Below are 22,909 nucleotides of genomic sequence, written 5' to 3' on the forward strand. Positions count from 1 at the left end.
CTCTGTAGGCAGCAAGACCCCAACAAGTGGAAGACTGGTTGCTGACATACCCGCTGAAGAGCCAGAGGTCTTCATCTGTTGTTTCCCAGGCTCCTGGCCACTAATGTTGGAAGAAAAGGAAAGTGAGTTTGTTTTCAGAAAGCAGCAGTGACTGAATTTGAGGCAATATATAATAAGATAATACAGGAATGTATGGCTAACCTTGGCTTGCTGGCTTGCCTGAGTACTTTTGGAGTTCCTTGGCTCTACAATCATCTTTCTGAAGTGCATCTGCTTTTGTAGGATCCATATCACTAGAAGCACCAGTAAACTCACTGACAACAGCTGTTACCGACTTAGACTGATATGCCAACTTCACCTTTATCTGGACAGGGATAGCCTGGCTACGGTTATTCATGTTCTGATAACCTTTTGGCTGGATTACTGCAATGCATTATATGTTGACTGCCTTTGAAAAGTCTGGAAACTTCAGCCTGGCCAAATAGGGCAGTGAGAATGTTAATGGGAACTGGCCCATGGGATCCTATTGGGCCAGTACTTTATCATGTTCACGGGCTGTCAGTCCATGTCCAGGCCTAGTTCAAAGTGCTGGTTTTAACATTCAAAGCCCCTAATGGCATGAAACCAGGTTACATTAAGGATCATCTTCTCCCTTATATACCTGCCCAGAAACTAAGATCATCCTGAGAAGTCCCTTTCCAGGAGTCTCCAGCAAATGGGTGACTACTAAGAAGGCCTTTTGGGCAAAGACATCCCAGTTGTGGAATGGGGTTCCCATGGAGGCTATCCTGTGTCATGCTCTATCTGGCACCATGTGAAGACCTTCTTATTTCCCAAGAATTTTAGTCTTTCAGTTTCTGCTGCTGTACTGCTGCTAGGATTTACTGTGTCTTTTATTTCTACTTTAGCTGTAGTTTAAAACTTTAACTCTTTTGAGCTCTTAATTGTTATTAACAAGGAAGCTTCTGCTACTGAGTGGTATAGAAATGTAATAAATAAAAAATGTGATCTAATTTTGGTGTGGACATCAGGGACTAGGGAAAGGTAATAGATGTGGGAAGGGGAAAGGGGTTTCATGCTCTTTCTTGCACCCTGAAAACTCACAGATTTACTTGGCACAATACATTTCCATGGTCTAGAGTCCACTGCATGAAAAGTTATTTTGAAAGTTCTTGTGTTTTATGTAACTAGGAAAAAAGGCACTCACTGAAATAAAAGTACAGGAGTCCTGATGATCTCCATGGCATCCCTGTGGACCAGCTAGTGCTTTGCCCACATGTGTTCCCAGTCCGGCTGCATCCCTACCATATTTCTGCCTGAGGGATGTGTGTGTTCTGTGAGATCAAATGCTTTCCTCTGCCCATTCATACATTCCTTTTTACAAATAGGAGGGGCATCACACATACACATTTTAGACTCTGAGGCAGCTGCCTCAGCCAACTGATTTAGGATGTCATGCAAAGAACTTATTAATTATAACTTTACTTGCACTATCAGGGAGCGGGAAATGTGCTTGCAGGACTTCTTGCCTCACTGGCCAAAACATTCAACTTGCTTGAGGATTGCAAGCGGAGACAGGAAGGCAACGTTTGCTTCCCTGCCTCAGGTAGCAAAATTTCATGGGGCCAGGCACAGAGACCTATGGGGTGGGAAAAGGTAACTGAGGTTGTACAGGATATTGAGGTAGGGCAACAACTGGGATATTGATGGATAGGGAACCATGTTCGGGAATACATCAGGTGCATTGTGCAATCCTAAACATAGTTCTTCCAAAGTCATATGTTCAGTAGGATTTACTCCCGATAAGTTTACATAGAGTTTAGCTTTGCTCCTTAGTAAATGTGTGTGGAACTACAACTTGTTTTATCTTAACTGTGTTTAGAACTACAACTTGTTTTTTCTTCGCTGGACATAGTTCCATTATCTAGTTGTAGAAAGGAACCTGGGAATGGATAGTTTTGCTGATTAAAAAAACAGACAGACAACAAAAGGCAATGTAGTTATGTTGGTCCATGAGAAATAAATACCCCAAGTCCACAGTTAGGGCTTGTTTATTAGTTTATTAGGAACTTGGTTAGGGCCAAATGAAGGTATCCAACCATGCATGTAAGTACTTCAAAATTGTATGATGAGAAGGTGGCTAGAAACTTAATACTGCAGCATTTGGTTAGGATTTCAAGCAGTCAGAACCCAGGAACTTTAAATAAACAAACAAACTGTTCTAGAATCCTAGAAACTACCAAAATAAAGTGCTTGAACTTAAAATTATTTGGGCAGCATCTCTCTCCACTTTGCCACTGAGGAGGTGCAGCAAAGCAACGTCCTCTATTCAGTGCTTTTGGACTCATTGGTAATAGGGAGAGAAAGTGAACAAGGATTTACCCAGAAGGAAGCCCCATCAGGTTTAATTAGAGTCATTGTGTAAGTTTGAAGCCTGATAACATGACTTGGTACGAGTATAGCCTATAATACACTCCCACCCTCTATCTTGCTATGTTCAGTTTGCAGTTAATCAATAAATGATTAATGTGCCCCATGGCTTTTTGCTTTGGCATCCTGGACACTCCATGCTCCTCATCTAGATTTGGCTTGAAACACTAAGGAAAAGTGTTGGTACATGGAGGACAAATTTCAAGTAAGCTTGAATTGAAACATTGTGCAGTTCCATCTTGAGAGCAAGCAAGAGAGTAATTAGCTTACCTTCTCTACCATGTAAATGATCACCATTACTCTGATAATGCTCATATTTTGCATGTGTAAATTAGTATATGCATTTTTGTCTTCGGCACCTAGAGCTCAAGTTAATATCACACCCCAGCACACAGAACATATTCTTTGACATATGCTTTCAATATCTGATTTAGAATAATACAACATTGGTTTTGGAGGCATTCCTTAGGACTCCATACCAAGTATAGGGTTTATGCACTGGTGGATGCAGTAGAAACTAAGGATTGATGGCACAAAGTGTTAGTATAGGTTTTGAATGTATGTGACAAGCTATCTGGGGTACAAACTAAGATCTCTGATTGGATATGTCAATCACACTAGTGAGTAGAGGCACAAAACCCAGGACTTACAGCACAAAAGCAAAATGCTAAAACAAAACTATATTTTTTGAAGGGATATCAACGTTCAGGGTTTGTACTTAACTGGGATAGTTTTTCTATGGATAGGTGGATCTTCGTAACCAAGCATAAGAGCTCAGAATGCAACTCTTACAGTATCTACCAAGAAGCAGCCTTCAATGTTTTCATGAGCCATGAATCACTACTTGAAAATGACAGTCCTGAAAGGATGTAATATAATCATGAATCTATAGAATACAAAGTGTGAAGTAAAGTTAGTTTGGATCTGAACAAAAGGGTTTTTCAATGAATTTGATGGATGTCTTTGATTTTCCCTGTTTATAACAGTGTGAAATTGCACAAAGCAACAGTTGGGCACTTTTAATATAAACCAAGTTAAAGAAATAATATCTTCCTATGGTTTCATTGTTCTTACTGTAATTTACAACTGCTGAGAGGCCTTCCTGCATCCCTATATTGTTTATTTTTTCCCTATTAATAAAACATAATTACAAGCCCCTAGACCAGTGTTCTGAGATGTTTTTCTTCTGAATGGCAATGTGAACATAACCGTGGCTTTCTTCACAGAAAATGCGCCCCTTCACCTTTCACTCCGTCTCACTTCACTCACAGTTTTGAAAAACAAAAGAATGAACAAGGACTAGGTAGTAAAATATACAACTCAGCGTGAGGGAAATATTGTACATCTCTACATTAGCATGACCAAAGCCTACATGAGGAGCATAAACCTTAAACTCAATCCTAACAGCCACTCCCTGGCAATAATCACAAGCAGACATATTATGGCCCAGTTGAAACTGTTTTGGTTCCTGAAGTCAAAACTTGAACAACCTTGCATGTTTTTACTATAATTCCACTTTCCATCTGTCAAATGAAAATATTAAACTTGTATATAAACATTTTCTGTAAAATTAATAAAATAGCCCTTAAATTGTCTGTAAAAATAAGCCTTTGAGCATCTATTTCAACTTAAATTTGTTGTTGGAATTTTATTGCTGGCACACAATCATAAAATAATATGGAGCTTTTGTTAGTGATACTACAAATGTTGCGGACAGTTGTATAAAAAGTGTTTGCAATGTCTTTTCATGTACTGTATCTGGATAATTTGGTAACATTTATCTCCTGCACTGTCACTGAGATCAGAGGGGGTTTTGTTTTTGTTTTTACAAAGAGCATGATTGAGAGGAACCACTTTTTCTAGGATATCATTATGTTACTCCTGTCACATATATGTTGTAATAATAACAGACAATTGTAAGGTCTTTCAAAATTAATTAAACTTTGGCTTGCTACAAATGCAATCCCATGTATGCTTAGACAGAAAACATTCATAGCATTTTTTCCATCTAAACAAGCATGGGTTTGTGACTTCAGATGCATTTGATCAGTATAGCTTCATAACACACTGCAATCTGCAGTAACAGTACCCCTATACCCCTATTATCCAGGCCTCAAATAGGGCAGATATCCGGTTTATTAAAATAAACAGTTTAATGCCTTTCAGTCATATGTCAACTTTGCTCAGTGCAGACATAACATTCCCAATCTCTTAACCACAGTTAATATACCAAGAGTGACACAAGAACTTTCCTTCTCCTTTCCCTTTTCAACATTAAGTAGTAGAGTTATCACTTTTGCCCCAAAGTAATGTTAAACCATTCTGGGAGCCATGTATGGCTGTTGAACAGTATGTAAAAGCAATAAATAAATAAGCATGTCATATTTTTATTTATTAAAACATTTTTATGCCGCCCCATTCGCCGACTCGGGGCGGCTTACAACATAGATAAAACAATAAGTAAATATCCATATAAAATAATCTTAATTAAAACACACATTATAAAATAAGCCACCCTTAAAATGTTGCTTAAATAAAAAGGTCTTAGCCTGGCGCCGAAAAACAAATAACTTATCTCCAACAAGTATTTGTAAACTAGTTTAAAACATTGAATAGTGCACTCTGTTAACAAAAGAAAAGAAGTCACCCAGTTGCCAGTTGCATACCATTTGTCTGTAGGAGAGAGGGTGTAAGACCACTAGTAAAGACCTTGGAAAACGTTATGTGTAGTTAGTTAAATACCATGTGCAGTTAGTTAAATACTTCAGTTAAATACCTTGACAATATTACGTATATAAATTATTTTTAATGAACTGATCAAATGATAAGTGTGCTGTGATCTGCACAGTACCAAACAATTCATTTGGGAATAAATTTTAAATTGGTCTCAGGGCTCCCACATCAACTCTGTCCTGCAGAATGTGGATACTGGGCTCCTATCACAGCTCTGCCAGTGATCTGTACTGAGTGTCCCAAGTCCTACAAACAGGAAGTCTAAAGAAACTGTTCATTGCACATCTTAGGAAAGGTAATCTTATCCTTATCTTGTCTCCATCTAGGCAAGAATCTACACCATTTGATCCAAACCTTTATACGCACACCTTATTTCCCCTGCTAATAAAAACATCCAGCTATTTTAACATTTCTGCCCTATTGGAAACACTTTAATACTGGGATGGCTTATACACCAAACAGCTTTGCCATCTAACACAGATGCTGTTAAAGTGGTAATAAAAAAGTTGTTTTTGACAGTGATCCTCAATGACAATCTCCACTTTACCTCTATTTTCTTTAGCTAAGTAAGTGCTTGGAATATCTGTTCAGAGCAGATTGGATAAGGTTAGACAATGACTGGGTCGTTTCATAGAATATATCGTCCATATTTGTGTCATGGAAGGAAACCTCGCTTTCCCAGCAGGGGGGTGAATTCAGAAGAGTTTCTTGCCTCATATGCAGCCTAATCAATAGAAGGCCTGTCTGGCTTCCCAATGTGCATTTAAATCTGTTTCTGTAGATTTAAAATTGAAGCTGATTGAACAAAAATTGAAGAGGTTTACTTGACTAGAAGTTGGAGTTCTAATACAGACAATGCCTTGCCAAGGCATACGATCTCACTTTGCCCTGTGGAGGCTGCTTTGGGCTGGAAGTCATTCTTCAGGGTATTTTCTTCTGTAATAATTGTAGATATGCATGCATATGTAAGGCAGGTTTATTCCCATAATGTGGGGACTAATGGACAGCGAAACTGGACATTGAGAGTTGCAAAGGACTTATACTACAAGCCTGGAAGAATAAACACTCACCAATCATTCAGTGGTCTGAGGATATCACCGTTATTGCTAAATCTGAAAATATATCCTATAGTCATCAGTTTTATTAGGTGCTTATTTAGATAAATGTTTTACTTATATTATTGAGAAGTGTAGAATCGCCTTTTTTCATTTTTCTTTCTTTTTGTTGTTTCATTGTTGGTGTTCTGGAAACAGTTTGGAGGGTTGGGGCCATGTTTTGTTGTAGTTCTTGTTTTTGTTATAAATGATTTTTAAAAAGAATTTCATTCCTGTACAGAGAAGGTTGGTAGTATCCAACTGCTTCTTTTTCTCAGTAGAGTAGTCAACACTGGCAGATGAAGATGATGCTCATAGATCACATACAAACAGGATATTATTTTTGCCTTTAACTTCATTGTGTGCTATGAGATGACTAATGTTAATGTGTATCCTCGTCTACATGTGCTAATGTGGATGTCTGGGTATGTATATTTTGGATTTAGACCTAGAGCGACTGTGAACCATAGAGAGGTTTCCCTTTACATTTACAACAGGAGGAAATCAAGAGAATATAAATCACCACTTGAATTAAAAGTATATGTATTATATTACACAAGATCAAGTGGCTGATAGACAAAAGAGAAGATGATGATTACAGAAGCTACATTCAGCTTGGAGCAGCAGTTTTTCTGAGTAAAGCAAGCAAGGAAATGAACAAGATGGGGCAAGTAAAATAGAATGGCATGGAATAGAATGGAAGCAGTGAGGATATCACCGTTATTGCTAAATCTGCAAATATATCCTGTAGTCATCAGTTTTATTATGTTTTATTACCATGTTTAGGAGGCTGAAAGGCCATAGGGAATCAACACCCAGGACTATTTACAATGGGGCAAATCAGGATAAGATATTGAGGCATTGTATGCATACAAAGGTGCAAATTGTAAGGATTAGGAACATGATGAATCAGAACAGTCATATGACCTGTCCTAGACTGGTGGTGGATTTCTATCCTGTGGGAACTGATGAATCAAGAGGGCTTACTTGGTGCAGAGTTGTTTGCAATGAGCAAGTAACGGCAAACACCCCTATACATTCCTTTCTTCTGGCCTTCTATACTACAAGGCTCCATAAGTATATGAAGGGAACAGGTATGTATAGCAGTGCATTTCCTTAAGTCCCTAAGTACACCAAATGCAAAATATTGTCCACAGAGTTGGAGATGGGAACTAGGAAAGTCAGCCTGGAGAAAGAAGTAAACTAGCTCTGTGTAGCAGGATGAACACAGCTCTGCTGAAGAACAAAAACTGCTTCTTCTGTGATGCTGAATTTTGGGACAGGGCTTATTTCCCTAAAATAAGAACAGTAGACAGGCTAGATTTGTTATGTATCAATGAAGCTGTCTGCTTTCTCCCATGGCTGATGCTGTGTGGGGCAAGAATCACAGACCAGAGGAAACAACTTCCCCAAGCCAGGAAGCATTATGGCGTATGTGTGGAACAACAACAGAGAGCCAGGAGAATATTCTTGGAAGACAAATGAACATTTTCCAAATAACTGGAAAGAGAAACAATGTCTATACAGAGCCAATTCTTAATGAAGCTGAGAGCAGCTCTCCTGTCATAAATTATTCTATGGTATATGTGATATAGTGCTGTTCTTGTTATTGACCTTGAGATATTATGAACAGTACAAGGGACATACTTTCTAGAAGAAGATACTTGAATGAGCCAAGGAGAAGAATCAGAAGTCAAATGGAGTACAGCTGAATGGAACCCCCACAAAATTGTTGGTTCAGGAGGCAGCAGTTTTTTGAACTGAAAAAGACAACTAGTCACAACAAAAAAGCTGCCCCAAAACAAAAAGGCCCTACTGGGAAACAGCACAGAAAACAGTAAACAAGAAAGATTTCACCACAGTAAACACACATATGCTAAAAGATTTCAGCCTCTCCTCCCTCACCAAGAGGGGAAAATGCCAATCCCAAATTTTCCAACTAGGGTGGTAGAATGAGGTACTGCAGACTAGATCCCAGCAGATCAGTTTCTCTGAAATGAGGACTCTTTTAAAAATCGGATTACATTATTTCCATTCTCACTGTCCTAACACAAACCTTAAACATTCATACTTTCAGCATGAATTAATAATTTCATCTCAGCCCTAGAAAGGACATGTATTTTCCCTCACTTTTTTCATAATAGGAAGGGAGGGTGGAGCACTATTTCTAAGCCTGTACCCGGAGGAGGGCTTTCTCTGCGGTGGCGCCCAACCTATGGAATTCACTCCCCAAAGAGGTCCGCCTGGCACCGTCGTTACTGGTTTTTCGGCGCCAGGTAAAGACCTTTTTATTTAAACATCATTTCAATTGTTAAAACATATGATCTGGCCTGGGCAACTTCTTCTTCCTTCTCTTTCTCCTCCTATATTTTTATTTTATACTGATAATTTTAATTTTGTATTTGTAAATCAATGTATTTTTTGTATTGTTATATTTAATGGTAATTTATTATGTACTATTGTATTTCAATGTATTTTATCATGTTGTAAGCCGCCCCGAGGTTTCGGCAAGGGGCGGCATAGAAATGTAATAATAATAATAATAATAATAATAATAATAATAATAATAATAATTCTCTTGACCTCATTTAAAATCATCCTGACAGAGTGGTGTACTGAACTGAGTCTTATACCAGGACTGAAGATATCCAGCTTCAAATCTCCATTCAGCCATGAAGCTCAGTGGAAGACTTAACCTACATTATAGAATGGTTTTGAGAATAGAATGAGAAAGAGGTGCATACATGCATTTCTCTATTCTGGTTTTTAGACTTAGGAGTGACTTCTGACATGGCAGAGTTCTTCTGACCCCCAACATGGGAAAGGGATAGAAGGAGCAGTAAGAGATCTGATAGTTATTGTATCACTCAGGGGTTGTTTCCATGACTGTGAGTGTAATAAAGCATATTCAGATGTCTTCCCCGCCCATTGAAACAGCAGTATCAATTTCAAACACCATCGTAGTATCTGTATAGAAAAATCAGTTTCGTCAGGTGGATTATATGCTTACTTTTCTACACCAGCAGTGGGAGCAAATCAGGTCAAGTCCTATTGCCTCTTCATCTTTGTTTTCCAAACTTCTGACATGCGGCTGAGGGATATGAATCAAAACTGGTGGCACTCTTCATCCTTACAACTGAAAGGGGTTACCATTAGTGTTAGTGGCCCTGGAAGAAGCCTGCCTTTTGTGTTTCTGTAAACATCCCTGATCTGGGTGTATTATTGGATTGCAAGAAGGAAACCAGGGGAAAGAGACCTATGGAAGCTTCTGCCAAGGGAATTTATTCAGTTTATGCACCAGATGTCTACAGAGATCACACCGAAACATGCAGAGATGTAGGTACCTCTATGAACGACGATTTGGATTTCAGAGGTGCTCAATGTTGTTAGAACCTGATCTAGGACCCAGGCGAACCAGATGAAGGGTCATCTTGGTCCTCACTCTGCCATGAACCACATTGACTGACCTTGGGCTGGGCTTAGCCTAACTTGTCTCACAAAATTTTTGCAAGGATAAAATAGGGGTGGGGTGTGAGACAAGGAACCCGGCACATCAACAAATAAATCTCTCATTTACTTGTTTCTCTAGAGTGCTGTGATGCACAGGTTGTTCAGTCCATGCAGCACGAGGAAGAACCAAGCAAGCAAGAATGGCATCTCCAGTCACATAGGAATAGCTCCCCAACGGGGCGCTGGTCTTCTCCTGGCCATATGAATGTAAACCACGGGATTGTCCATGTCCACCTGAGAACATGCTGATCGGGTGTAAAATTGAGTGCGGCTGATGCCAGGCGTGGCATCCGCGATCCATGGCTGCCTGGCTCTGAACACGGAAAAGTTTAATTATATAACCCTTACCCTCCACCACCTTTCACTGTTGGTGGCGTGGCAGGAGAATTGAGAAGAGTGGTGGCATAAAAACCCAATTCTCTCTCTTCGGAGCTTTACATCCCCCCTCCCATATGCCCCCTCCTACTTTGTAATGCAAATGAATTTAAATCAGCAGCCAAAAGGAGATCTCGGCAGCTCGGAGGGTCCGCCGGTGCGCGCCCGACTCTGGAGAGGAGCGGGGTCACCTGACCGCCACCTCGCCGCGCTCTTTCACGTGGGGGAAGCGCAGAGCCGAGATGGGCTCAGCCTAGGTCGTCGCCGCTGCTCAGAAGCGGAAGGGACCCCGGCTGGAGGGGCAGGGACTCGGGCAGCTGGCGGGGGTTGGGGCGCAGAGAGAGGAGCCGCCGCCGCTTCGCTTTGCTTTTGGAGAGGAGGGAAAACAAAAGCCCTCAGCTGCAGTTTTGTGTTGCTGTGGCTGGCTCGAGCGGAAATTTCTAGACAGCCGTGCTGAAAACTCCCCGGCGCAGCTGAGGCTTCTTCCGTCTCCAGAAGGTGCTTCGCTCCCCTTCCAAAATGGGTTGGATCAGTACAGGTGGCTTCATTAGCCAGCGGAGGCAGACTGGCTGAGCGAGGACCATGGCAAGGTAGGGGGAACGCTCTGCCTCCTTGGGGCTTCGGCTCGCTCTCTGATCGACTGCTCAGGCATGATGTGGTGGCTCCCCGCGTCTGCCTGCCTTCCCTGCGCCTTGCCTGGAGCCGGGGTTCCAGCGAGCGGAGGCTCGTTTGCAGCGGGAGGGGTGGCCAGCGGTGTGGGCATTTAAATCGCACAATGCCAGACCGGCATGTTTCGAAGGCTACCTGCGTTTTAGGAAGCTGCGGGAGCCAAACTTGATCCCGAGTCTTGCTTGGCTGTGCTGAGGATGTTGGGGACTCGCCGAAAAGCCTCGTGCTGCTCTCGGTACGACCAAGAAAGGAAACATATTCCCAGATCTCTTCTCCCACTCACGAAGGAAGTGTCAGATAATTGCTCTGGTTGTGCAGGAAATGAGAACAGCCACCGCCACAACAAAAACCTCATAGCACCAGGAAGGCTGAGCAGGGGCATCGGTTGCCCGCTTTTTCGCTATGAAAAGGAAAATTCACTTTAACTACTGAAAATGATAGTAGTAGGACCATGATGAGGAATTTGAGGGGCGGCTTTATTTAGCCTGTTTATTCATTGTCTGGATGGCAAGATAGGTAGGTAACTTTGGAAGGCGCTGCCAAAGGCAGCCTGTCCGTTTAAAGTGACTTTCTAGCCACAATTAGAAGGCAAGAAACCATTTAAAACGATTGCACAGGCTCCTGGTGAGATAAAAGCTAGGGGTGGAGAATTGCCAAGATTTTGTATTTTAGACTTATGTATCTGTTTGCATGTGACCGTTGTCATGTAAGAGAAAAGCTAGCTCGCTTTATCTGGCAAATCCAGAAGCATTTGTGTTTGCTTTCCTGATAAATGACGGATTTCCTTTTGTTCTTGAACATGTGTTTTGCCTCTGCCTTTTGGAACAAAGCAAACCCAAAATCCGTGGCATCTGAATGCACAGGGGCTTTGTATTTATTTTAACGTTAGCCCGAGCCATGTAGACAAATCACCCATTGTGCACTGGGTTATGATCAGCTTGTTTCTGAAGTAAACTGCCCGGGGTGAGGGGTGGAGGATATTGGGAAAAGACTCAGAGGTGCGAAGTGGGCTGAGATGGCTAGTATGTTGGAGGTGTTTAATCTGTGTTATCTGAAATGCATGCAGAAGGATATATTTAGCAGAAGCTGACATTCAGCTCCATGTCCCATCGAGTCTGTGGTGCACAGCAGAAAGCACCTTTGGAGCACACCGATAAATCAGATTTGTAATGGGCCCTTTAAAATCTTCTCTGTAAGGGGTGACTGGCTGGGTCCCCCCCTTTGGCCAAAGTAAGATGCCGTCTTACGGTGCACGCAGCAGCTGCATGCTGACATTTTCTCATGAACCTGGTGAAAAATGGCTCCACATCGTGTTCCAGGAAGATGGTCTCTGAATAGCCATGCATATCTCGGGGGGGGGGGGAATGTTTGTTCTAATGACTGTGCTTTGCTGAGGCTGCCTGTCCACTTAATCTCAGTTGGCTTGTTTGAAATCTGTGCTGTGTATTGTCAGGTATTCTTGGGTATGAGGTGGAAGGGAGAAGGTTAGTGATTCTTTTTCCTCTGAGTGAGAACCCGTTGCAATATGACCGCTTCAGCGGACAGGAAATATTTATTACAGATGGTCTTTATGAATGCTGGCAGTGGCAGCACTTGCCATACCATTAATGGGAAAGAGAGCGTTTGCAATGTATGTGGCTTTGATAATGCACCACCCACTGAAAAGGTGGGGGTAAAATATGCAAAGCAGCAATTACTGAAAACTGGAAGGTGTAACCACCAATCCTCAGAAGATAATCAGTCTGTGAATGAGGAAATGTGTTTTTATGATAACATCTCTACTGAGGGAGTCAGAGGGGAAAACACATGGTCATGAGGAAAATCACTGAATTACAGAGTGACCCACTGTTGTCAAAGCTGCCTATTGCTGTTGGCTTTGTCTGTGTATTCTAGACGGGAGAAGCAGGGGATCCTTGCCAAAAGCACTGCATTTATTGAAAGAAGGGTAGGAGGTATAATCTTGACTGTCTCCCTATTCTTTCACTATGCCATGTGTGACACAATTTCTGGAGCACTTCTGGAGTTGACAAAAGAGGGAACAGAATCACCTTCCCACTCCTGCAGTGCTCAGAAAGAGTTAAAGTGACACAATATTAACTCCAAGCACAAGTGTGGGCTCGAGAAATAATATGAGCAGTATGGATAATGTCTATGAAAACAGTGGCTAAATGGTAGCTAAATTTATGAATGCCAAATCAGCATTTTTAAAAAGCACATTTGGAATTTAGTCTGAAAGTGCAGTTGCTTCTATTTGATTCCACATATGACTTGCAGGAGGCAAGCGGTAATTTTCAGAGCTTCTATTCTGGTGGCACAAATGTGGCACAAATTACTGAGTATAAAAGGCACAGCCTTTTAGCTGGTGTTTAGAAATGATGTAATGTATCAAAACCTACTATCCCAAAGTATGTTTCAATTGGTTATCACAGAAGTAAAAGCCTAGAGGTGCAGTGTAATTCCACTTCATCAGATAAAATGGTGGGGAAGGACCTTTAAGTGCGCACATGTAGTCTGATTAATGCTTTCATAAATGTAGATAATATCCCTGTTGTAAATTGCCTACTCAGAGGAAAGTGATGCAATTTGCACAGTGGGGAAATGTAAAAGGAAACCATGACACCAGTAAAATGCCATTTATGATGCTACCAGCAAAACAAGTATGGCATGTCAACATTGCATATCCCTCATAAACAGAATTTCAATGATTAGAATTGTGAGGAAATTCTGGATGTTGAAGTCCAGCTGGGACTACGGCTGAACATGGAATGGTACAGCTGCAGTCTTGGACTCTGGACAATCCGGTTGATTTCTAAGCAAATATCTTCATAACTGTAAACAATGAAAAGCAAAAGATAAACAGGAAGTGATTTGTTTTCAGATTTGGATTCTTTGTATGGAAGTATTCAGCAGCACTGATAAAAATGTCTCAGGAAAAGAGGAAAAACTAAGTGGCAATAACCAACCCATCTGAATAAGGCAGACAAGGATAAGTTGTTCATGATGAAGAACATTCTGTGCACCAATGCTTTGGTCATAGTAAGGAACTGTTTCTAGCAGAATTAAAATGTGTTTATTTTCCTTTTCCTCTGGAAACCTATATGCAAATTAACTTGGCTTGCTAGGCATATTATCTCAGTAGCTTTAGATGTTTAATCTAAACATCCAACACTCTGGATGTTTAATCTGTGAAATACATCTTTGCAAAAGTCAGCAAAAATGCTTCCATTTTTCTGCCATTTTTATGCAGTGGTGTGGATGCAGAGTATACTGTTACATATGGTTATGTGAAAACCAAGCTTTACTGCACTACTTTTCATTGTCTGTTACAGCAAGATACTAGAATCAACACAAATTCATTAAATAAACTAGTGTTCCCTTAACTTTCAGAACCCCAGTTTTGATTTATACTCATCAAGTAAAATTGTTCTGCTGCTGATTGAGTGAAGCTGGGACGGCCAACTTCTATATATTAGGGACGATTTGGTTCTGTAGACTGTGGCTCAGGGCCATCTTAACAGCATTATGGGCCCCGGGCAAAGCAGTGTACTGGGACCCCTATGACAACTACTGTTAATTTTGGAAGCTTTCCAATTTTCCAAGGGTTAACATACACAGATTAATATGGGGCCCACGGGCAAGTGCCCATCAGGCCCATGCATTAAGACGGCCCTGCTGTGACTTGAAATGCATCTTGTTGCACAGACTGCTCTCTTGCAAATCAACAAGCTCCATCACACAGTTGGTATTATTTAGCATTAAAGGCTTATTGAAATAAACAAAGACTTCACAAGTATGTAATGTAGGCACTCAGGCATAGCTAAAATGATATACATAAAATTCCACCAGAGAGAGATAAAATGAAAGCGTATTTTACAACCTTATAGAATTTTTACTTACCTAGAAAACAAAACTTTCATGCGATTTCCTTTTGACCAGCCAGCCAGGAGCCAGTAAAAAGAGCTTCAGAGGCTGGGGCCAGCCTCTAAGCTGCTATTTAGCCATTTCTACATTAAAGTTTAGTTGATTAATCTGCCGAGTAAACCATTAAAGCTTACGGATCTAATATTGGATACGTCGAAAAGCTTTCCTTGTGACAGTTCTTTACTTCTTTCTCATTCAAGCTGTCAGACTTCACAGACAGGTTTATGTAGTGGAAGAGACCCTGAAAAACCTTGCAGCACACATCTGGTGCATCTTCCGGTCACATCCAGAAGCACTGGTGCTAGTAGAACAATGCCAAAGCAGCAGAATGTCCCATCAAGCAACGGGAAACAAAGGCTGCTTTCTCTTGCAGAACAAATAGTAGGGAACATTGAAAAACAGTGGGCTTGACTTTCCACTTCATCCTTAATTATGATATGCAGCTAGTTCTCAGTTCGTTAAAACAAGCCAATGATGGAACCATATTGTTAGTATTTCAACATACATTCAACAGTTCTATAAAGCATGGAAGCCAGGAAATTTATTTATGAATGTTAATCAACTGTTTGTCATCTTAAATATTCCAGGGCAATTTACAGTGAATGATAAAACAATATATTGTTATAAAAACACACCAGCATGAAGAGCACAATCCTCCATGGACTACAGAATGGCTGTGATCACAGAAGCTCCACTCCAGCCTTAGAAAGCAGAGTTTGAGATGTATCACACTGCCCCTTCATAGCCAGCATGGAAAGAACCCTGCTGGAAGCTTCCATGAGGTGGGAAAGGGGGTATTCCAGTGGGCGAGGAGCAGATGAAACAGACAAGGCTAGGCATGGTTTTCCTGTGCTTCTCTGGGCTCCTTTCCCACTCTTCCAAAGTAACCTTGCTAGACAGGCTGAAAATCCCACCTCACATAAATCAATAAATAAAAGTTTGGAGACTTCCTCTGCTACTAGCTTTGGCTCAGTGGGATGCAGGAATCCCAGGAGCTTTTGTAGCTTCTGAGCACTGAGGTGCAATACATACCCCTGTGCCCTTAAACTAGTTAATGGCTGGGGAAAGTCACAGTAAACATGCTTGTCAGTTCTTGTTGGGTATATCACAGAAATGAGGTCATTTCTGAGCAAAGGTACTACCACGAAGAAGCCCCAATGTTGCTGCCTGAGGAGACTCTGCAGGATTTTGCATGGGCAGCAAGGCTTCCCCTGATGCATGCAGTGGTCCAATAGATCTATATATGGGGAGGTGATAGTTCAGGTAACCTGGTTATAAGTTATTTAGGGCTTTTTATGTCACTAATACCTTCAAGTAAGATCGACAGCAAACTAGCATCCAGAGCAGATTTTTGATGCACCTGGCAAGCCTCACTGTCCTACAGTCCTTACTGCAGAAACCGGAATATGTTTGTTCAGGCATAAATTGCACTGAACTCAGTGAGGATTACTCCCAGATAAGTGGCTATAGGTTTACATCTTTCATCTTGAAGCTCTTGACAGAGTTACTAAACTCCATGGTAGGCTTTCTTTTGTTTATCTTAATATAACTCTCAGTCAGGACACCTAAGTAGTAAGAATTGGCAGGGTGGAATCTTAGTTTCTTGGCCTACAGTTTCACTACCAGTCTTACTGGGGGGATTAAACCCACTTCTCCCAACATGCAGCATTCCAAGATGGATACTTCAGAATCTGAATCTGAACTTGGATGAAAAGGGGGAGTCAGAATGTTGAGCTGCATGTGAAGTTCAACAAGCTTTGAGATAAGGCAAATGTCTGGTGAGATCTAAACCACCTCTGCTTCTGTGGGAGACACTGTTGAACAGGGGAGGGTAACATGGAGACAGGTGTAACTTGCCCTGTCCAGTTGTCCAAAACCAGGTCAAGTGGGCTGACCAATTAAGTAACATCCAGTGTTCCCATCATCTGGCCCCCAAGACACGCAGAGCTCCCTGAGGTCAGAGACAACTTCACTCAGAGGGGAAGGGAGGAGGAGAATCAGTTTGGAATCAACTTTTGACATGACCAAGAACTAACTCTGCAATTAGAGGGATCATTAACTTGCCAGGTGCTTCCAGATAATGGCTTTTATACTACGTACTCTGTATACATTATGGCATATCCTGACTGGCCAGCCAAACTTAATAAGGAACTTTAGTTAGCAGCCTTTCAGCTTGATGTTTTGGAAAGGGAAAAGAGAAAGACATGATTCCAACAGTTACTGACTATAACTGAAATAAATTACTCTTTGCATTTCCCACTATCAAAAAGGTTTAAAATGGGAATGAGCTCAGTGAAGATAATTAAAATGTCACATTTTATAAAAGTCTCATCTTCAAATATCATGTTATGAGATCAACACACTTCTCTGCATTTACACAGTTTAGCTTGAAACTCAGTAGATTAGTTGACTGCCTGATGGAAATTCAGATTAGCATCCTTCTTTTATGACTTTTACAAGTAAGCTGAAGTTGTTGGTGATACCACGTGACTAAGCGGTGAAATCATGAGCAAACTTTTTCATGGTGCACAAAATTCTAAGTTCAGTTCATGGCATTTGCACTTCAAGGAACAGCTGTGAGGGTATCACATAACTAAGTAGGCCTGTGGCTTTGTAACTTGAATTCGTGTGGCAGCCTTGTGTAGGAGCTGGTCTTTGAGGCTGAATCTGAAAGTGGGTGAATCAATGATAGCTACTGAATAATTTTGATGAGTTGTGGATCAGGTAAAGTCAATCTGATTGATCTGGGAAACATCAGATTCTTGACTGGGAGTTCTGTCTAAGCTGAAAAAGACAGCTGGAATTGAAGTTATGGTGAGAGATTCAGTTAGTGTTAAATTGTGATGCAGCAGAAAGCTGAGAAGTTGGATAGCTGATGCCTGAATATCACTGTACCCTTATAGACAAAACATTCCTTTAATAAACTACCTACTTACTAGTTTGTGCTGTCTGGTGTTGGTGGCTGTCCTCCATGAGTTCTTCTTACACCAAACTTCTACACATTTTAAAGATAAGTGGTAGGAGTGGAAAAGGGCCAATTTGTAAATCTCAAAGTATAGTAACAGGAAGTTCTCTAGGATCTGAAATACAAACATTTCAGAATATTCAAGTAGAAGAGTGGGAAGCAGGAAAGGGAAGCCAAGGCCAGTTCAGTTGTTTCAATTCTGTTTAAGTCAGCTCACTGTGTCCTTTATTGGGTGGTTGTTGTTGTTTTGCTAAAGAGTATTATGCAGAATGTATGTTGTCAGAATCAATATACTTGACAAAATGCAGTATTAGCCGACATACATAAGTAGACCATAAAAATGGTATTACCAAGCACATTTAGTGTAACTAGACTCGTTTTTTGGTGGGGGGGGGGTGTCACATAGCTCCTTATCACCAACGATTGCCCATATCTTTTCTGACCAAGGATCTCTGTTCTTGTTTACTTGAGTATTACAATGGGAAAATGAAATTCCTGGAACACAGGGAATTCCTTCTCTCAAGTGTTAAAGAGCCATGTTGGTGGTGTGCTGGCCACGGACTTTAGGAATCACTCGCCACATGACTGCCTTTATGCCTTCTTTCTGATTGCAAGGGCAGCAGTGGCTTCTATGCACAATTGACATTGTTGAGCACCTCCTGGGGCCCAAGCTTCAGCCCACTGTCAATCCCTCAAGCTTCTAGGCCTTGCTGCTTTCCTCCTTGTTTTTTATGCCTTGCCACTGGCCCTGCCCATGCAAATAAGTAGTAGGTAGGGTGAAGAGACGGAGCAGTAAGCTGCAGTTGCTTATCATGTTCCTCGGGAAGGTGACATGGATTGATTTTCCCTTTTGGTCCAATCAGTAGTGGTGACAGTGGTGGTAGGACTGTGGTTGGGAGGGTGAGCTACAGACAGTACTTTGCCAAGGCTCCCAACACCTGGAACTTGCCTAGATGTAAAAGGAAGTAAAGTTGACAACAACATCCATCACCCTGTTCCCATCTTCTTAATCAGTGCACATTTCCTCCCTCTCTCACGCATGTGCACCTAACCACCCACCCACCAACACGAATGTTCATTTATGTCAATCTTTCTTAGTTACCAGGGTCATCAATTGAATTTAGGGCACCATTTTCAGGAGGCATTTATTACATTCCAGCACCAGTTACTTGTGACTTGTATCTTTGTTTGGAAGTTGGGCTAACTCACTTTGGTTTGAAGGCGGAGGGGCAGGGTTTCATTTGGGAAGCATTACAAGTTGGTTCTGCAGATTCAGCAGTCCCAGTGCTTAATCCTAGTCATAACCTTGAGCTATACAGAGTGAGGACATTTGGTAATTATGCTTCCCAGCTGTGGAAGTTACTGCCTATTACATTTAGAATTGCCCGCTCGGTTCTTTTCCTTTAAAACTGAAGTGGGGAAATAGATTTGCTGCAGCTCCCAGTTTGTCCTTGGCAAGGGGGAGGGAAAACTATTGATAATTTTAATTGACCTAATAAAAAAATCCTGATGACTCAGTTGCTGCTAGAAACAAATCATTTGTTCCTAAATCGTTATGAAGATGTCATTTATCATTGCAGCTGGACCTAGGAAGTGCTTAATTTATTAAAACTCAGAGACGTGGAGGACAGAAAGAATATGTTTAGCTGGGAGTTGCCTGGCTAGCCATGGTTATTTGGGGATGAGTGATCAGTGCTGTATGTTTGTTTGGAGCACTTGGCTCTCTGATCAGTCTTCACAGAAAGAGAGAGAGAATTGAGGCTCCTTAATGACACCAGGATGCCTGGGATTATATTAAGGTCTGAAGCTGCTATCCTGAACACAGTTATGTGTTTAACTCCCACTTTATAACAGTAGGAGTTGAGCAGCTTATCCGGATGCAGGATTGCAGCCACATGCTGGGTTTCTGTGATGCTTTCCCTTGGAAATTCGAAGATGGGCTTCTGTGCAAGTGGTGTGATACAGAACTGCCCTTTAGTGTCTATTTTGTTAAGCAACAAGCATCTTTGACCACAACACTGTCACCCATAACTCACTTGGAATACTGCATGGTACTCCTGAAGCTTTCAGATCCACAAAACAGGAAGGCTATTACTATATAGCCAGCTATCTATTTTTCATTAATACCTTCATAGCCTGTTTCTCCCAGATGCAAAAGTGGAAAGTAATGCCTGTCTGACTCCATGGTGATCACTGGAATGGCTAAGCTTGTTTACCTCTTTCTAATCACTACAATGTTCAAGAGCTGAGTAGGGCTGTCAGGATAGGGCATTTTGGAAGACATTCATTCCTAGGGTCACCATAAGTCAGAGATGACTTGACAGTATGTAACAAGTACACCCATCGTAACAATAAGCTTGGATTCCTGTAGTCATTTGCCCTTCTGGTTGCTTCTTCCTTTGATCATCTTACCTTCAAGATTATGATGTAGATTGGCAAGCCTTCATCCTTTTATTTATGTTACCATTCTGCTTTCCTGTTTCATATCCTACTATTAATATATTCCTTTAAAAAATATATTCTTTCACTTTGGACCTGAGGTCTGAGCATGAGAAACTTCTCACCAGTTTAGGCTCTTGGGTTCACCAACATGTGCCTCTATGCTTGTGCCTGCAAGCTGCTTTGCCTATAGTGATTGGGGATTCCAGCTGGATGCTACTTCTCCCAAATAGAGAATCACTGTAGACTTCTGGACTAGCATCCCTGGCCAGAGTTGAAGAAGGGAAGGTCATGAGAGAAATCTACCAAAGAGAAGCATGAAGTGTTGTCCTTTCTCACAGTGCTGTTGTGGCATGATGTGTTTCCCAAGCACATTTCTCTATAAAATTATATCACAGTGTATCTGTGACAGTATTTCAAGACAACAAAATATGTGTGTGTGAGAGAGACAATGATCTAGAGATGTCATAAGCAATGGAGGATAAACCATGGAAAATAAGGGAAGTGATGCTCGGGAAAGTAAGCTATTCCAAGACGTCAGTGATAGATGGGATACAAAAGCTTTGAATGAATGAATGAATGAATGAATGAATGTATTTACATAAAGTTTTGGCAAAATAAATGATCTAGACCAGATCTATAACCTTTTAGAGACCGAGTACCCAAACTGCAATCCAAAACCGACTTATTTATTGCAAAGTGCCAATACTGCAATAAAACCTGAAAACTGAAGTTTTAGTTTAGAAAAAACAAATCACAGCCAGTCCAAGCAAATATATATAGATATATTCTTGGCAACGCACTGACTGGCCATGCAAAAGCTCGGACAAGTCCCGGCTAATGAGTTGCGGCTTGTGATGTCATTGCCTGGCGCCACTACTCCTTTCAGAGCATGTGTGTGGCCCCTGTGTATGCTGTTATCTGATACTCGGATGCTGGGGTGATGCTGGGGTGACTTGGCTCCCGTGCCGACAGAGAGGGCTCTGCGTGCCCACTGTGGCACGCATGCCATAGGTTCACCACCACTGATCTATACCTTGCAAATATGACTTACAGCTGGAATCGTCTTTTGCCCATAGTTCATACATTTGTTTCCTTTTGTTTCTCAGCTATACTGTTGTTGTATTGCAAGATTAAACAGCAATGACCCATATGCTGGTTCTTAAAAGAAACATGCAAACAAAATAAATCCAAATGGTATAATAGTCACATGGTTGTCCATTGACACCGTGATCTTAATTTTAGCAGATAGAATTTCAGATACTCAAGAGTGTAAGTGCGATTCTTTCAAGAGCAGGAATTGGTTTAGAAAATATAAAGCTGTGGCACCATTGTTAATAATTCCTTTGTATATATCCAAGCATTCTCTTCTGTGAGAATGACTATCAAGTTCTACAAGCCAAGAATAAGCTTAATTAAAAAAAGTCTTGATGTTGAGCATGCTTAAGTTTATCATTCATACTTAGCAAGGCTTGAGGAAATTTTAACATTGCAACATTTGCTTGTTGTAGATTTTAACACAAGATTATCTGATCTTTCCCTCTCAGTCAAATGTGTCCATCAAAGCCTATCCATCTGCCCAATTTAATTGTTCTCATAATGTTTTCAGAAGTTTAGACATATGAAAATGCGCATCAAAATTCAAATAATACACACGTAAATGCTTCCTAAAATACATATTTAAGTATATGGGAATGTTTTTTAAATCACTTAAATTAATGCATGAAATGGACTTTTTCATAAAACCATACAAAAGTGACACAGGAACTGTTCTCCACTGTGTATGCACTATAGACCCCTAAAGTATTTCCGTAGCACTACAGTTAAGCCAGTGACATGCAGAGTTCCATTACAGAACCCAAGTGCAGCTATCAAGCAGTCATTTGTGCTTGCTTGGAATGTTGGCTGTTAAGACAAAAACCTGGGATGTGGAGGAGATTTAAGGGGATTTAAACTATCCCACCATTAGCCTAGAAGTAGGACATGCAGCCAAATCTAAATAACTCCAGCAAGGAAGAATGAAACAACCCAGAGTAAGGTTTAGTAAATGGAGGGGAGCACATCTCCAGTGGCCTCTGATTCCAATCTCTATTTATTTATTTATATCTATACCACCTAACAGCCGTATATATAATCTCTGTATTTCCCTTGTTTTGGCTGAACCTATTTCTCTAGTCAGTCAGAATGCAGAAATAAAAAATGCGATGGTGAACCTGCTTAGGCACGCACTGTTCCTGTTGTTTTAACATTTTCCAAAGGAGCTAAGAGACTATCTGTACCCAGTTTTGAGGAAGTTTATTTGGAGATGATTAAGGATGCAATCATTTGCATACTTAGAAAGAAACCAGTCCTACAATTCCCAGCATTCCCCAGCCAGCCTAGCTGGGGCATACTGGGAGTATTTAGGTTCTTAGAAGGGAGCTAGAAGAGGACACTTGACAAAGAATGGACACTTCTTTAATATGAGAGTGTTTCTCATATTAAAGAAGAATGGTGCGGGGGCGCTGCATTAGAAAGATATCTAATGGGGGAAATGGAGCTTTTGAAAAGAACGGAATGTGGCTTATCTGGCTATTTCTTAATTTGTCTTCAGAAAGAAAGCACTTACTAATAACTTTTTTATTGCGGTCATCTGTAAAAGTTTTTCAGTGACATGTCATGAGCACATAAGACCTACCTTTGATGCTTGCTTCTGTCTTGTCGATATGCAGTGCAACAGCCATTTCTGCTCTTTTATATGAACTAATATAGTGAGGGGGATTGAGAGTATCCG

The 22,909-nt window shown here is 41.1% G+C and overlaps 1 protein-coding gene across 8 annotated transcripts in view; it reads left to right on the forward strand.

The window, feature by feature from the left end:
• Nucleotides 1–22,909, forward strand: part of MAGI2 (membrane associated guanylate kinase, WW and PDZ domain containing 2) — a 708,373-nt gene that overhangs the window by 274,817 nt on the left and 410,647 nt on the right. The window contains exon 1 of one of the 8 annotated variants that reach the window (XM_044423194.1): nucleotides 10,426–10,732. The exons of the other annotated variants lie outside the window; for them this stretch is intronic. The gene's annotated coding sequence lies outside the window, so the exon portion shown is untranslated. Of the gene's footprint in view, nucleotides 1–10,425; nucleotides 10,733–22,909 lie in introns of those variants that run through there. 8 annotated transcript variants of the gene reach the window in all.

The sequence above is a fragment of the Varanus komodoensis genome, unplaced genomic scaffold (assembly GCF_004798865.1).
Source record: "Varanus komodoensis strain SLA01 unplaced genomic scaffold, ASM479886v1 scaffold13_3, whole genome shotgun sequence".
In the NCBI taxonomy this organism is placed as follows: domain Eukaryota; kingdom Metazoa; phylum Chordata; class Lepidosauria; order Squamata; family Varanidae; genus Varanus; species Varanus komodoensis.